Source organism: Periplaneta americana, chromosome 8 (assembly GCF_040183065.1).
Source record: "Periplaneta americana isolate PAMFEO1 chromosome 8, P.americana_PAMFEO1_priV1, whole genome shotgun sequence".
Classification (NCBI taxonomy): Eukaryota; Metazoa; Arthropoda; class Insecta; order Blattodea; family Blattidae; genus Periplaneta; species Periplaneta americana.
The window spans coordinates 36404313-36420478 of record NC_091124.1 but is presented as its reverse complement, the minus strand read 5'-3'; the positions used below and the strand labels follow the sequence as shown (position 1 = coordinate 36420478).

General features: G+C 34.5%; 1 long non-coding RNA gene across 2 annotated transcripts in view; it reads left to right on the top strand.

Moving 5' to 3' along the window:
- The window catches only part of LOC138704646 (uncharacterized), a 1589272-nt gene that overhangs the window by 1419779 nt on the left and 153327 nt on the right, over positions 1-16166 (top strand). Inside the window, exons 14-15 of one of the 2 annotated variants that reach the window (XR_011333384.1) lie at positions 866-2499; positions 2840-2998. This is a non-coding gene — a long non-coding RNA (uncharacterized lncRNA). Of the gene's footprint in view, positions 1-865; positions 2500-2839; positions 3731-16166 lie in introns of those variants that run through there. The other variant, XR_011333385.1, reaches the window with a different exon arrangement.

Sequence of the window (16166 nt, the reverse complement as noted above, 5' to 3'; positions counted from 1 at the left end):
AGAAAAAAATTTGAAATTCTTAATGCTAAGGGTTGTGTTTTTTATCATCCCTCCTCCCCTGCGTCTTTGCTGACATACACAAGATACCAGTAAACTAGCAAACACTGGAATCAAAATTCCCACCATGCCGGCACCTAGTAGAATCTAAACACCTCCACCTCTAAGACACTCCCTTCCACCCAGGCTTTCTCTCCTTCCACGTCGTCCTTTCTATCTCCTGCATAATCCTTCCTTCTTTAGCTTCCCATCCTTTCACCACCTCCTCCAAGCAACCACTAGTACCACCACCCACCCCCTCGTTGAATAACGGCACTTTAAATTGTATGAAAGTTGCATGAGCAAACGTCTGGGTATATGTGCTATGCCGTGCATGCTGTTGGAAGTCCTGCCTAGAAGACTATATACACTTCCCTGGAATATACCAAGCTGGTTAGTTTACAAATGAATACAGCGATTGAAGCAACTTATAATATCAATGTAGTATTCCCTTCTCTCTCGCACTTGATGTAAGGATCAATGTAGCTATCTCCCTCTATCACTGCTGGCTCCAAACCAAAACCTCCCCCCCTCCTACCTCTTTATACTATAGAAAGCCTCTACTGCTTCCCCATACAGAATGGCCATATTAACTTGATAATTAGCTCTGTTATAGGACTTGCAGATGAGTAGAGAGACTTGCCTGCCTGCCACTGCTTGCAGCTTGATGGGAAAAAAAAAAGGTTTCCCTCCTTCCTCTTTTGCCCCCCTACCCTCCCTCCTCGGGTTCCTCCTGCTTGTGACTTACATATAAAATTGGGATGGGACGTTCGTGATGGTTGCATTCTTGCTCCAGACAACGTCAAGTGAAGACCTCTCCTCTGTGCAGGCTGCCGGACACCCGGGATGGCGACGCAGAAGAATGTCCTCCGAGGACACTCCAGTTGTCGACGACAGCTGCAGATCCCGGATGACACCGCCCCGGGATCGCTGCAAGTCTTCACTTCAGTGGTAGCGTCCCGGAATTGGTGACACCACGCCTTCCTCCTCGGGTCTCCCCAAGGACAGCGCCTCTGCAGACATCGTCACATCTTCGTCTCAAGGCCAGGAGACGTGATCACCAGACTCTTTTCCTCCCGATGTTGAGCCTTCTGCGAGAGAATTCTTCACTTTCCATCGGTTTACCACTTCATCGCTGTCCTGTCATCCGGTTTGGTCTAACTTTCTGTAACAATCAGACGTCCAAACATCTTCTTCGATTGCTGAAAGAAGCGTCAGTTTTTTTATTCGACACATTCCTTGCATTTAAAGACGTGTCCGTCACTTTGTTGTCCTCACTCTTAATGGAACTTCAAATTGACTACAAAACAACAAAATATTTCCGTTCAAAATTAAATTTTAATTCAAAATATTACTTCATCCCCAGAAACTTCAAATATAACTACTGACTTCCAGTAAAAAAACTTCAAACATCTTTTAAAATTTCTTATGACATTTACTACTCTTTCGCTCCGGCTTTACCATCGTTTGAACTACCTTTCTATCAACAATAATCATTATTGTTAAGTAATACGTTTAAGATCTTCCCATCTTCTTCTCGGACGTTCATCGCTGAACATTTGTATACAAGACAAAGCTTCTCATGTTATGATCCCTCGATCTGTCATCATTGTCTTCTGATTTCTCTTTTTTGCTCATCGCTTTTTATTTCACAACTACCTCAACAATAAATCTGGAACTGTCTTCTTGATCTCCTTCGTTATATCCCACATCTAAGAGTAACAAAAGACTTCAGATCTGGTTCTCGGGACACACACTGCAGTGTACCTCAAGTCATTACATTTGTACACACAATTAAATGTCCAAGGATGTCTTGTTCATGACATCTTATAGCATCCTTGAGTACAGCTCATTTCACGTTGGGGCTTTTGCATCAATTAAGGCATGCCACAGACCATGAAGTTCACGAGGTCATGGCTTCGGGTACAAAGCCTCCAGTTTGTTCGGAGCCTCTCCTAACTACGGTTTCCTTCGATCATAAATTTCTCCCATAAACATTATTTTATGCCGCTTCTGTTCGAAGCTATATTCCTATGGGCATCGTTAGCACCGGAATCACTAAAGATTATCTTGTGTTCTTCATACCTACCGTCTTACTGAACATGTAAATAGTGTAGTAACTTCACTCCAGAAGCCTTCTTATAGTTCTCACGGTAAAATCATGACTTACCAGCAACATTACTCTCTTGGAGAATGTCTTCAAAACATCCTGTTCATCAGTATGGAAAATCAGCCATAAGATGTCTATAAATCATTTCTCTTTACCATAATATCTCTGCTTGAAAATGTTAATTGTTGAGCAGAACAACTGCAAACACTACGTTGCCAGATCATCTTTCAGTGCTACCAAACTATATTGGTAACAGTGTTACCAATATCTTGACATAACATGAAACATTACTTCCCGCCATTATGCCTGTGACGTCAACACTAGGATCACTGCCGCCATCATTGTTAACAGAGGTATTTTATCATTTTCGTTAATGTACAACTATTAAAATATTTAAATTGTCTGAAATATTTAATTAGAAATATGTTTTATCGTTATTGTTGAAGCCTTAGTACTTTATAAAATAAAAATGTTTGATTTCATCTACATTTTATGTGTAAAATAAATAAAATATTCGATTATTTTTGTGTTTCGAAGCATTTGTTGCTTTTTATTAAAATTATTGTAATATATTTTTTATATAATATTGTTACACAAAGCAGTAATTCTGTAATAAAATTAAAATATCGAAAATTTATTTTGAAACGTGCCATTTTGTAGTTACTCATCACTCGTTTTTCTATTGTTTTGTAGATTGAAGCTGTACCAATGTAAACTTTCATCCAACCAGAAAAAAAAAACACAAGATAGGTGAACAATATGGCGTCTCATCCGTCCGGAAGTCACCTCTGCGGCACGGATCCTGTTTCATTCAACAGTGATTTAAGGCACACATGGAAATGTTCAACCAAGGTCAGTCATCTGATTGTTCAGTGATGTGAAATAGCCTACGTACCGTATTGTGAAACGCGAGTGAAATTTCGTCAAGTGTCCACCAGAGTGCAGTAATGTTGTGGTGCAAGATTTCAATACCGTAGTCATTGTTACGTAACAGTAGTTTATTTCAATTTATTTTATTTATTCGAGTTTCACAATATTTTCGTACGTTTCTTATCATTTATGACGTGATATATAATTTAACTACAATATTAGTGATTTATTTTAAATGGTGTTTACGTAAAATTACGTAATATTAAGTGATTGTGTTTGTATTATTTCGTTTCTGTGATACAAAGAAGACTGAATTATTTTTCAAGAAGCTTTTGTGCAGTGAAATACCCCGTTTGTATACGTACACGACAAAACATACAAACATCTTGCATTAGTTACCACTTTTTCGTACATTATGGCTTACAATTTTTTTACAATATTCGTTCAAATTTGGTAGGAAAAAGCTCTAGCACATAGTTATTCAACAGTATTTTGTGGTTTAAATATTTATGTGGTAAAATGGGAATATATACAGATAATATATTAGACCCAGGATTTATTTTTTTACATCTTACCGTCGTGATGTTTTCCTCGGACGTTATTAGAATTTACAGACATGTGAATGATAAAAAATATTGGTCTTCATTTTTAATATTTGTTTTCATTTTAAGATATTTTACTTGCAATAAAAGACACATTATGTATTTTTTTAAATTCTTTTATTAATTTTTCCATATAACCTTATTTAATTATGTTTGATTAATTAATTAAAGACAAAATTTAGGCCATTAATTACTTAATTCGAGACATATATTAAAATACATTATTATTTTTAATAAAACGCTTACGAATATTTTTATCGAACGGCATTGTTCCTGTAGGTACACGATACAACGAACTTAAGGATAAGATATTAGAAAGTTGCCATCAGAAAGTCTGGAGTATTTTGAGTGCAAGGAATTTCTTTATAGTATAGCTTTTATGAAACTAGTTTATAGTGTTATACTTCAATGCATGAGTCAATGTTTAGGACACGAGCTCTCACGTTTGACGAGTGCAATAAACGTGTTTCATACGCTATTTTTATAATCCAGCATTAAAAAACAATTAATAAAGAACTAACATTAAAATTCGTAATGATGGGTAGTTTGATATCATGGTCTATGAAGAAAGGGGTTGCTATGACAACAGTGACGTCTTAAATAGTATGGCATGGAAAAATGTTTAATAATATTAACTTTATGGCACAAGATATGCCGTCATAATAGAAGTCATGACGTTTTACGAGTAGTTGTCATGGTAATATATTTTTACGGTCCTAATGCGATAATGTGGCATATTATGCATGATTTTCACTAACGATGAAACTGTTTATAATGCTGGTGTACAAAAACGTGTAAATTTACCTGGAAGTTGTTAGTGAATTTAAAGTTTTATTATTTATTCCAATAAAATTTATTTATTTACGGGGAGGTTTTAATGAAACTATAACTTTAATATTTCGAGAATAGATCTCAAAATACTTGCATTATAGGGTAGGTTTCAGCCATTCTTTTTCTCGAAAAAAAATAGTTTTCCGAAATGATGTCGTCGTGACGTTTACTGAATTGAATTGAATTGAATTGAATTGAAAGAGGAGAATTTGGAGGACAAATTTAAAAGGTACGCAAAACGCGTCCTTGCAAGGGGTTCGGGGCTGTAAGAAACTAAATACTGTATGTGAGCTCCAAGCCTGTTGGCCACTAGTCTCACTCCGGATTACGCTGCTCCACTGAAGAAGTTCTAGAAAATTTTGATGGGGAAAAAACCGAAAATGGACGTAACCTCTTAGGTACCACATACGCGAGGGGGACGGAAATGTGATCAAAGTGATTACGGGACGGGACGAGGAAGAAATGGCTGGTGCAAATCTGCACATTGAAATGAACTGTGTCATTTCGCAGTGCAGGAGGAGTCGAGAAGACTCTGTCGTCTGTTGTTCGATGACAAGACAAGTGAAGACCGCTAGGAGAGACGCCGCGCCGTGAATTCTGAATCTGCAAATTGAAAGCTTCCCTGTCCTTTCGCATTGCGACTAAATGAGTGATCTCGCAAATTAAATATGCAATTTATAGTTTGTGAACTAGGGCATTACGTCGTTTGTTAGAAAATGGGGAATGGGGAAGGGCATATAGGTTCCGTGGCCCATTTCTTTTGTGGCTCATCCCGACATTTGTCCTAACGCCTTAGGATAACCACAGAATACCTTAGGCAGAATGAGTTGTCTCATATAAGAGACTAGCCAATTTGGCTTTTAGGTAGGGGGGGATGTTTACTGAATCAGCTTCAGCAGTTTATACTCCTTCAGTGGTTCAGCCTGGATAGCTTACGTCACAAACTAAACGTAACATTCTGTGATCGAAGCCTTCTCTAATTCCACCACTTTGTATTTCTGTTTTTAATGTAGTCGTGAAATAATATTTATTTCATTGTTATATAGCTCCACATTTTTTCAACACTGATACATTTTCAAGCTTATTTCTCATACATATTTCCAAATTATGACTGCAACTATGAAGAGAATTGTGTTCAGAAAAATGTGAATTATAGAAAAGCATGTAAATACAAGGGAAATACTATATTTCCTCATAATTTTCCGCGTCTCGCAGCAAATGACTTCCTTCACCGTGTTGCCAACAACATACCAGTTATACCTACTGTATTTCCTTTCACTAGCTAATATTCAAAAGGTCCCGCGCCGTACCTGCGTGGTCTAAGACGTTATGCCCAGAACTCGCGTTACGATATGCGCGCTGGTTCGAATCCTCTTGCGAGAAATAATTTTCTAATGACATTCCGCCCAGTGTATGGGACCAGTGCCCACCCATCATCGTGATGAATTTGGGAAGCTACAGTGAGTAGCGAAATCCGGTTTCCTAAGCCACCCGTAACGGCTGATAGTACGACCACACGTTACTCCCGTTGGATGATCGTTAACCTCTGCTGAGGCATGTGGACGTGAAACCAGCAGCCGAATAGTAGGCTTTGGAGTTTTATGTGATATTGTGTCACATATAATAATAATAGTAATTATTATTATTATTTTTATTATCATCATCAGCATCATTATCATCATTTAAAATAACAACTTCAGCTTCTTAAACTGCACACAAAGAGTTCTGCGTTGTAACATGAATGCATCACCATTTAGAATAATTCACTCAGTTTAGGGAATTGTTATTGATATTTGATATTTATTTATACTAACTTAGGACAGTATATAAAGCATTAAAAAAAAAGAAAGTAACACCCGTATGAACAAAACTCGTGTTGGGGTGTAGTTCAATTTGTAGGCTATACAAAAAAACACACACACACACACACACACACACACACACACACACACAAAGGTTAATACACAGTAATATATTAAAAAAAAAAAACAAAAGAAACAATAGAAACATAAAAGAATTTCAGACATAGAATCAGCAACCGGCGTAGCTCGGTCGGCTGAGGCGCTTGTCTAATGATCCGGAGTTCCACTCGGATGTGACTTCGATTCCCGCTTGGGCTGATCATATGGTTGGGTTTTTTCCGAGGTTTTCCACAACCGTATGGCAAATGTCAGGTAATCTATGGCGAATTCTCGTCATCATCACGCTATCACGAATTCCATCGACACTAATTAACCGAATAGTTGATACAGCGTTATTAAATAACCAAAAAAAATACATATAGTCAATTTGAGTATAATTTAAAAGCAAATGTTAAACTTTTTTATTTAACTTGATGGAACTACAGCTATGTTTTATTTTTGTTTAGTTTTACAAATGCAGAGAATGGGTCTATGATAAAAGAAGTAATTAATAAAGGGTATGTAATATATTTTCTCTTCATATGAAGCGATATTCCGAAATTACTCCCGACTCACAAAACATTTTTTACTGTGGTTCATTGAAAGTGTATCGTACGTAATTATTATCATTTTAATATTGCAGAACTCGCGATTACAAATCAAACGAGTGGTTTCACAGGTCTGTAGCTGCTCTCGATGCCGAGATATTACTGAGAGAGAGTCCGCGCGTCACGGTTCATTTTATACACAACTTCGGCGACATCATGCCTGTTGTTAGGGGAGATGGCGTCATTGGTAGTGGCGCCAGTACTACATTTGTTCATGACCTAACGACTAATAATATTACCATTCAACCGTGGCTCATAATGTTGTTACAGTAAGTATATTAAATTCTGACACTTTTCCTGTTTCACCACTGATCCCGGAAAGGGTGTAAATACTCGGTACAAGGAAATAAGTTATGTATTCTACGTAAAAAAATAAAAAAGAAGGATTTAAAGACGTAGAAGATCTATTATCCTGACCTCAAGCTAGGCGCATTTCCAATCGACATCGGCTGACTAAACTAAGGCTCGCTGCGTGTCCAGGTTTAGAGCAGATAACCCCACTCGTCTCTAATCAGCCCCCTTCTTGCGTCATCAGCCGTCGTTCGGAAAATGATATGGGATAGTCTAATAGTGTAATGTATATCGAACGGAATGGAGTTGATTCGTAAGGTGGGGAAACGGGAAAACCCCGAGAAAAAACCAAACTGCGAACTTGTCCGCCATAAGAGTCATTATGGAATCTTACAAATGAAAAATACCAGGCTTTACCAGAACTAAAACTCGAACCATCTGTCAAAGGAGCCAAGCGTTGTCACTGTTTTATTAAGTCATTATGTTGGTAAAATATTTGACAGTGTACGCGGAAGCGCGGCGAAAATGGCGTCTTTAGTATGAGTCAGGGCTGACTGCGTCAGTGTGACTTGAGATACGGAAGCGAGCAGTACCTCGTTCTGTACCTTGGACACATAGCTATGTGGATAAAAATACAATTATTTATCTGCGAATTGAATTACGAGAATTCTGGGACCCAGTTTGTGGAAGTAAATAGTAGTGAAGATATCAAATATACCCAAGAAATTCGGAGAAAAATATCATCGCGACCGGCGAAATTCACTAACAAGCAAAGATTCCTGTGAGGGCAGATACAAAGTTTAATTTTTTTTCCTTCCACCATGTTACTAATATCAAAACAAGTGCTTATACAAATTTTTACCACTCGAGTGCAATTATGAGAGCCATAAAAATAAGTTTCCGTAAGGCCGTTTACAGAAAGAAAACACAATTTCATTGTAAAAAAAAATTTTGGAACAAATACAGCAACTGTTGAATTATTTTTCAACATATTCCCCACCGAAACCGAGACATTTGTCTCACCGCGGGATCAACAGAGAGATATAGACGGCTGTCACACGCTGGTATCGATCCCAGGAGGCAGACTTCTACGACACAGGAATACAAAAGTTGATCCCACGACATGACAAATGTTTCAATTCCGTTGCGGAATATGTTGAAAAATAGCTCAACAATTGCTGTACCTATTTCAATAAATCTTTCCATGAAATTGTGTTTCCTTTCTGTAAACGACCTAAGGAAAACTTATTTTTACGGCCCTCGTAATTGTATTCGAGTGGTCAAAATTTGTATAAGTATTTGTTTTGACAGTATTAATATAACAGAAAAAAACCTAACTTTCTTATCTGCGCCCATGAGAATGTTTGCTTGTAAGAAAGGTGGCCTAGGTACAAGGATTCAGGAAAGACTACAGATTGTGTTGCAAACCGAAAGAAAACGAAAGTACAGGGCTTCGTTGAAAGCCGCGCGCGAGAGTGGAAATTCGCTTCAGTGCGCAGTGGAAATATAGCTACTGTAAATACAGGTGGCTTTTGACATGAAGCGAGATTCAGATGTTTCTGTGATTCAGATTTTTATTGTTTTGTTTTTCGCCTTGTATTTCCCCCTTGTGTAATTTCACAGTAAGAAGAAAGCATTGAACATATGGGGCTATTCTATCAAATGAGCAGTTACCATAGAAACGCCTACCTACCACATAGCTGAGATTTATAGCATAGTAATGCTATGCATTTGTCAATCTTTTTCTCTTTTTTTCTTTTCGTTTTTCGCTCTCTTTTATCTATTTATTTATTTGTTTGCAATATACTGTAGTAAGAAGTTTTGAAACAAAATGCTATAATTTTAGAATATAAAACACAAAACACACGGAACATAATAATGATAAAATATAGACTACCATACACACCAGAAAGACCAACTATCCCTCAGTAAATTTAGGCTGAGGACATCTAAATTTTATATGTTAGGATGTTATATTTTCCAGAAATTGTAATACTCAGTCAAAATCATCAAGATTAATAAAGTATAAGACTCGTGGCTGGGGCAACTTACCTGGTTAAGGTTTTTCCCGGATTTTCTCCTCAATCTATTAAGGACAAATTTTGAGTAACTTTCGGCCCTGGACCCTGGACTCATTTCGCCGGCATTATCCATCTCACTCAGCAGCTAGATAATCATAGCTGTTGATAAAGCGCCATAAAATAACCAATTAAAATAATGTAAGACAAATCAGATACAAATTAATTAAGAATCAAAATCTAAATTAATGCCTTGTTTTTCTTATCGTAGCAAGAACTTTTGAAACAAAATGTTATCCTTTCCTGAACATAAAATGCAAAACATAATATTGATAAAATATACAATACATACCTGCAAAGGAGGAGCTGGGCCGCTGTCGAGGGGTAAAACCTAGATTCGTTCCTGCACTACTGCTTCGTAAATCATCGCGTTTTTGTTCAAGGTGTAAATGTGTCCCTTGTATTTCTTTTATTATTAGTATAGATTATTAGTTCGGAGAAATCAATATTGTTATATGCCAATAACCTTCTAAAAGAGTTTTCCCAAACTCGAGGAATTTAGCTAAATTGCTTTCCTGCACCGAAGATTGCAGATTCACACCATTTCATTGAAATCCTTAGGCCCGTTTTCAAGATAAAATTTAAAAAATTGCTCCATTAATAGATGAGTATTTGATAGGTGTCCCCTTGATTAGAAATTTAATATTTGAGCGGGCATCATAACCAACTCTTTCAAGACTAATAATAATAATAATAATAATAATAATAATAATAATAATAATAATAATAATAATAATAATAATAATATTGCAGTATACAACAAAATTTACTAATAATTCTTGTGTTTATTTTATGTGTAGGCTATACATAATTATCCTTTATCTATTATTTTAAATATATACCGATTCGATAGTGTACCTGAGTATTAATAATAATAATAATAATAATAATAATAATAATAATAATAATAACAGTAATAATGCAATATACAACAAAATTTACTAATAATTCTTGTGTTTGTTTTATGTGTAGGCTATATATAATTATCCTTTATCTATTAATTTAAATATATACCAATTCGATAGTGTACCTGATTATTAATAATAAAATAATAATAATAATAATAATAATAATAATAATAATAATAATAATGATAATGCAATATAGGTACAACAAAATTTATTAATAATTCTTGCGTTTGTTTTATTTCTAGGCTATATATAATTATTCCTTACCTATTAATTTAAATATATACTGATTCGATAGTGAATCATGAGTATTAATAATAATAGTAATAATAATAATAATAATAATAATAATAATAATAATAATAGGCCAGATTGAATTTATAACTAAATGTATTGATATTTCTTAGGCTTATGTTTGTTTTATGTATAACAATTCTTTTCCTGTTAACTTAAATATATGTCGATTCCATAGGTTTTGCATCTTATCCTGAGTATTGTTAATAATAATAATAATAATAATAATAATAATAATAATAATAATAATAACCTTGCTCAACACAGCCCATAAAGGACCCAGGCCGAGCAGTCGGCTGCTGGCCTCACGTCCATATACCCAGAAGAGGTGAACGATCATATTCTGTGTATTACATTTCATAAATATGACTATTGCAAATTTTTACTTGAATCTGTCTCTATCTCGCTGTTACATAGTGAGATACGAAAAAGCAACATCCTGTCTGTTAGTTGAAAACTACGTACCTACTTTCCGTCTTTATCCCAAGAAAATACCCCTGGTATCGATACCCATTTCTGTTAAATTGCTGAGCAACTTTTGGCTTTAGACCTCAGGTTAATTCCCGTCATTCGTTCGCACGTCATCGTCATCATTAGCACATCACGGGATAAGTTCACTGTGCAGTGCGCTGCATTCGTAAAAGAGCCCGTCCCCTCGACGACAAATGTAGTTCCCGAACGTCGACTAGCGACACAAATAGGGGGCTAGCCTAAGGACGAGTGGGGTTGCCTGCTCAAAACCTGGGTACGCAGCGAACCTTAGTGTAGTCGGCCGACGTGGGCTTGGAATGCTCCCAGTTTGAGGGTTAGCGCATTCGATCGTGAAAGGTCGCTGGGTCGTAGTGCTCCCTCCTGAAATTCAATTCAATTTGAAAGAGCCTCGGGGCAAAAATGCGGCCGTCAGTATTAGATCAATAGAAAAAAATCCATGACCCCATCGGGATCGAACGCAACCTTTCTGTATGTAGTATAACGGCTTAATCCAGGCACTACCGCGCGCCCCTATCTGAGAGATTTATCTGGAAAAGTAGTAGAAATAAAATCCAGTTTCCATAATAAAATTATAATCAACAACTTCGTGAGAAATTTAGGGGATTGAATGTTGCCTGCTTGGACTTCAGGATAATTCTTCTAGTCCCTTGTTTTCGGACGTTGATGCCATCGTCTTCTTTAGATCTCTTGTTCAAAAGAAATCCTGTTAAGAACTTCTTGTTTATGCTTATAGCATTATTAACGCCTGCATCACCATCCAGTTCATGCATAGGCACCCTTCCGATTCAATCAAGCAGATTAAGCTGTTGTTAACTTCGCCAACTATTAGCAACCCCTTCTGACCTCATTATTTTCATCACCTGAAAACTATGACAAAGTCGATCTCCGGAAGGTTGTAGTTTACTTTTATTAATACCAGCACTGGAGAAAGTCCGATCTGTACATCTATTAAATTGTAAGCAGTTCACTATTGATATCTCCCTCATTTAGATCAATAATAAGCGTTATAGCGTGACAGCGAGGAGAATTATTATAAAAGTTGAATGACAGTGAGATATTAAACATGATTAGACGACAATGACAATCATTACGAGACTACTATCGGAACGAAGATGAGACATGTAGCAACGATCAGACGAGAATGAATGTGATGACAAGTTGACTATGGAGTAACGATGACACGTAAATAATCTCGATTGGACAATAGTTAGAATGATAACAAGTCGATAATAAGATCGATGAGATGTTAATCATTGTTAAACGGTAGTCAAAATGGTGACGAGTCGATAATGGAAATTACAAATTGGAAACGATGAGACCTTAATAACAATTAGTCTGCATCAAAATAATTATGACGAGATCATAATGAAAATGGGATAGAAATTTGGATTTGATGACACGTTAATAACAATTAGACGGCGGTAAAAATTATGACGAGAAGATAATGAGAATTAGACAAAAATTGAAATGACGATGAGACGTTAATAAACATTAGACGGCCGTCAAAATGATGATAAGACGATAAAATTTTAACCTTCATAAGTCAGTATAAATATTGTTGCACTATGTAATAATTAAATCCATGTTTTTTTTTCATTTCGTTCTTATAACATTTCTATTCCTGTCATAATTTTATAAAACTTGCTAAAATAATAATTAATATTATACTAAAATATAAATAGGCCTAATACATTTAAACTGCTAACATTTTATTATACTTTGTGGAATAAAGTATAATTACTTACATCGTTGATCCCAAATCGTGTTTAAATTTAACACAAAGCGTTTTAAAAGTCGGCTATACAAAATCCACAATACTATTAGACATTATTTGTTACGTGTTAAGAGTTAATACCCCACAATAAACTTCAATTTATAGCTAATTGTGTAATTTTACGTACCGTAATATTTCGTAAAGAACGGTCAATCGCAGTGTAAGGGTTTTGATATTTTAATTGACTAGTTGTCAAGCAAATTAACTCCTCATATCTTGAAACAACTGAAGAGTACACGGGAAAAACAATATAACTTACGTCACAGTGCTCATAAAGGTGATAAGGTATATTACTGCAAACTTTAGTGTTTTTTTCTTATAAAAACTGGTAAAGAAGAATCACCATGGATACAGTCGTCTTTTCCTGCATTTTTCATTAGAAACTGCAATAAATTTTGCAGTAATATGCTGAATTAGAAGATGATATCACCCCTAAGAGAATTGTGACTTTGATTGTTTTACCCCTGAGCTCTTCAATTGCAGGAAATACACAGCCGTAGATCAGAGAATATTTTGATCTTCAGTAAATTCCAGATAATTAGAAAGCTTCTGTGGAATAGATTTTTCTACAGACATTTTCATCTCTCCTATTATTTCTATTACAATATTGGTTCTTTGTTGTTGTTTCAACCTCTTGTCACATCTCATTGGCCTAGATGTGATTTGAAATGGACGTTAAATGAGGAATTAGAATCAAAATTACGGTTTAATCGTCTTCGGATAACCTCTATCGATGTTAAATAATTAATTAAAATTACAATTAATGAACTCAGTGTTTCTTAATAGTTTGTTACCTAAAATAAACCGTAATTCAATAAATAAAGATACTGTCTCATCGTTTCTCAGTAGTTCCTGTACTCAAGAAAACATTTAATAAATGTTAAAATTGTAATTTCATCTCTTTTCAGTAGCATATACAGTTGAAAAACGTATTAAAATAAAGAATTGGCATTTATCATCCAATTGTTTCTAAAGAGCGATTGTAGTATGGAAGAAAGATTAATTGAAGAATAGCCTCTGTAGTTAAAATAAATATTAAATATATAATCATTATTACAGTGATCAACTTATCGTCTCTGGATAGCTTCTGTAGTTTAAAATAAAGGATAAATAAAGAATTATAGTTACGATAAAATTATCATCTCATCGTCCCTGAATAGCCTCTGTAATTTAAAATAAACGTTAAATATAGAATCATAATTACAATGATCAACTTATAGCCTCTGAATAGCTTCCTTAGTTTAAAATAAATGATAAATGAAGAATTATAGTTACAATAAAATTATCATCTCATCGTCTCTGAATAGCCTCTGTAGTTTAAAATAAATGATAAATGAAGAATTACAATTAGAATTTAGCATCTCTAAATAGGCTTTGCAGTTTAAAATAAACTTTAAATAAATGGTAAATTATAATTATAATTACAATTAATTATCATCTCATCGTCTGTGAATAACTTCTGTAGTTTAAAATGAATGATAAATAAAAAATTATAGTTACAATAGAATTATCATTTCATCGCCTCTGAATAGCGTCTGTAGTTTAAAATAAACGTTGAATACAGAACCATAATTACAATTATCAACTTATCTTCTCTGAAAAACTTCTGTTTAAAATAAACGATGAATAAAAAATTATATTTATAATAAAATTATCATCTCATCGTCTCTGAATAGCGTCTGTAGTTTAAAATAAACGATAAATAAATACTTACAATTAGAATTTATCATCTCTGAACAGGTTTTGTAGTTTAAAATAAACTTTAAATAAATAGTAAATTATAATTACAGTTAATTATCATCTCATCGTCTCTGACTAGCTCCTGTAGTTTAAAATAAATTATATATAGAAAATTGTAGTTACAGTATAATTATCATCTCATCGCCTCTGAATAGCGTCTGTAGTTTAAAATAAACGTTGAATATAGAACCATAATTGCAATTATCAATTTATCGTCTCTGAATAACTTCTGTTGTTTAAAATAAACGATAAATAAAAAATTATATTTATAATAAAATTATCATCTCATCGTCTCTGAATAGTCCCTGTAGTTTAAAATAAACTTTAAATAAATGGTAAATTATAATTACAATTAATTATCATCTCATCGTCTGTGAATAACTTCTGTAGTTTAAAATGAATGATAAATAAAAAATTATAGTTACAATAGAATTATCATCTCATCGCCTCTGAATAGCGCCTGTAGTTTAAATACGTTTAATATAGAACCATAATTGTAATTATCAATTTATCGTCTCTGAATAACTTCTGTTGTTTAAAATAAACGATAAATAAAAATTATAGTTATAATAAAATTATAATCTCATCGCCTCTGAATAACCTCTGCAGTTTAAATAAACATTAAATGTAGAATTATAATTAAAATGATCTTATCATTTCTAAATAAGCATTATATTTCAAACAAGGCGTGAAATAGGATATTAAGCATTAGAATTTGCGAAAAATATATCTCAGTTTGTAAAATACTTCTATTTCCGTCAAAATTCATCAATAATTTCCATATACTACCATTTACTCGTTGTCGTCTGTCTCTGAATTCTATAGACTGGAGTAGACCTTGATCAAAATCAAAATCTGAAACTTTACCCTCTTCTTACATTTTATAAACCTGAAGTGATTAGTCGGTCATCTACTTAAGACAAAATAAAACATCACAATCTCAACTAGTTACGATTCACGTCTTGGGTAGGATTCTAACTAATGACCGTAGGCTCCTATTTTGGCACCAAATCTGTGCTTTAACAGATCTGGACACCGCGTTGGATAATATTTCCCCTTTACCTGGCTGGCTTGAAGGTACATTTTCTTATAAAATCTGATTTCGAATTCCATCGAAAGTATGTTGAGGTTCTTGTATAAAGGCGCGGCGTTTGTTACGCGGGGGAAGAACAGAATACTTGAAATTTTATAATGACATGAAATATAAAAATGATTAACAATAATAAGAATTTATACCGTCATTTCTCTTTACAGTGACATTAAGTACATAGCAATCTCATATTACTGGTTCTCAGAATATTATGTCTGAAAATAGTTTGTTGCTTTACCAGAGCTATATGTCCCAAGGCAATCATCAAGTTAATTGGTATATAGGCGAAAGTAACCTTCATTCATTAGCAGTAGATGGAGTTAGAAAACTTATCAGTGCGTATGAAAGCTAACTGGTTTATGTAACACATGGTTAAGCAATTACTGTAAAATTTTCTTCTTTTTGGAAGAAAAATATTCCGAAAGAAACACCCTGAGGCGTGTTGAATTTAAAACCACTCTGTTTTGGTTCAAGTGATGGTATTCAATAAAAAAATAATTGCATACAGTAACTGTGCAATTAGGGTAACAATTATTCTTTA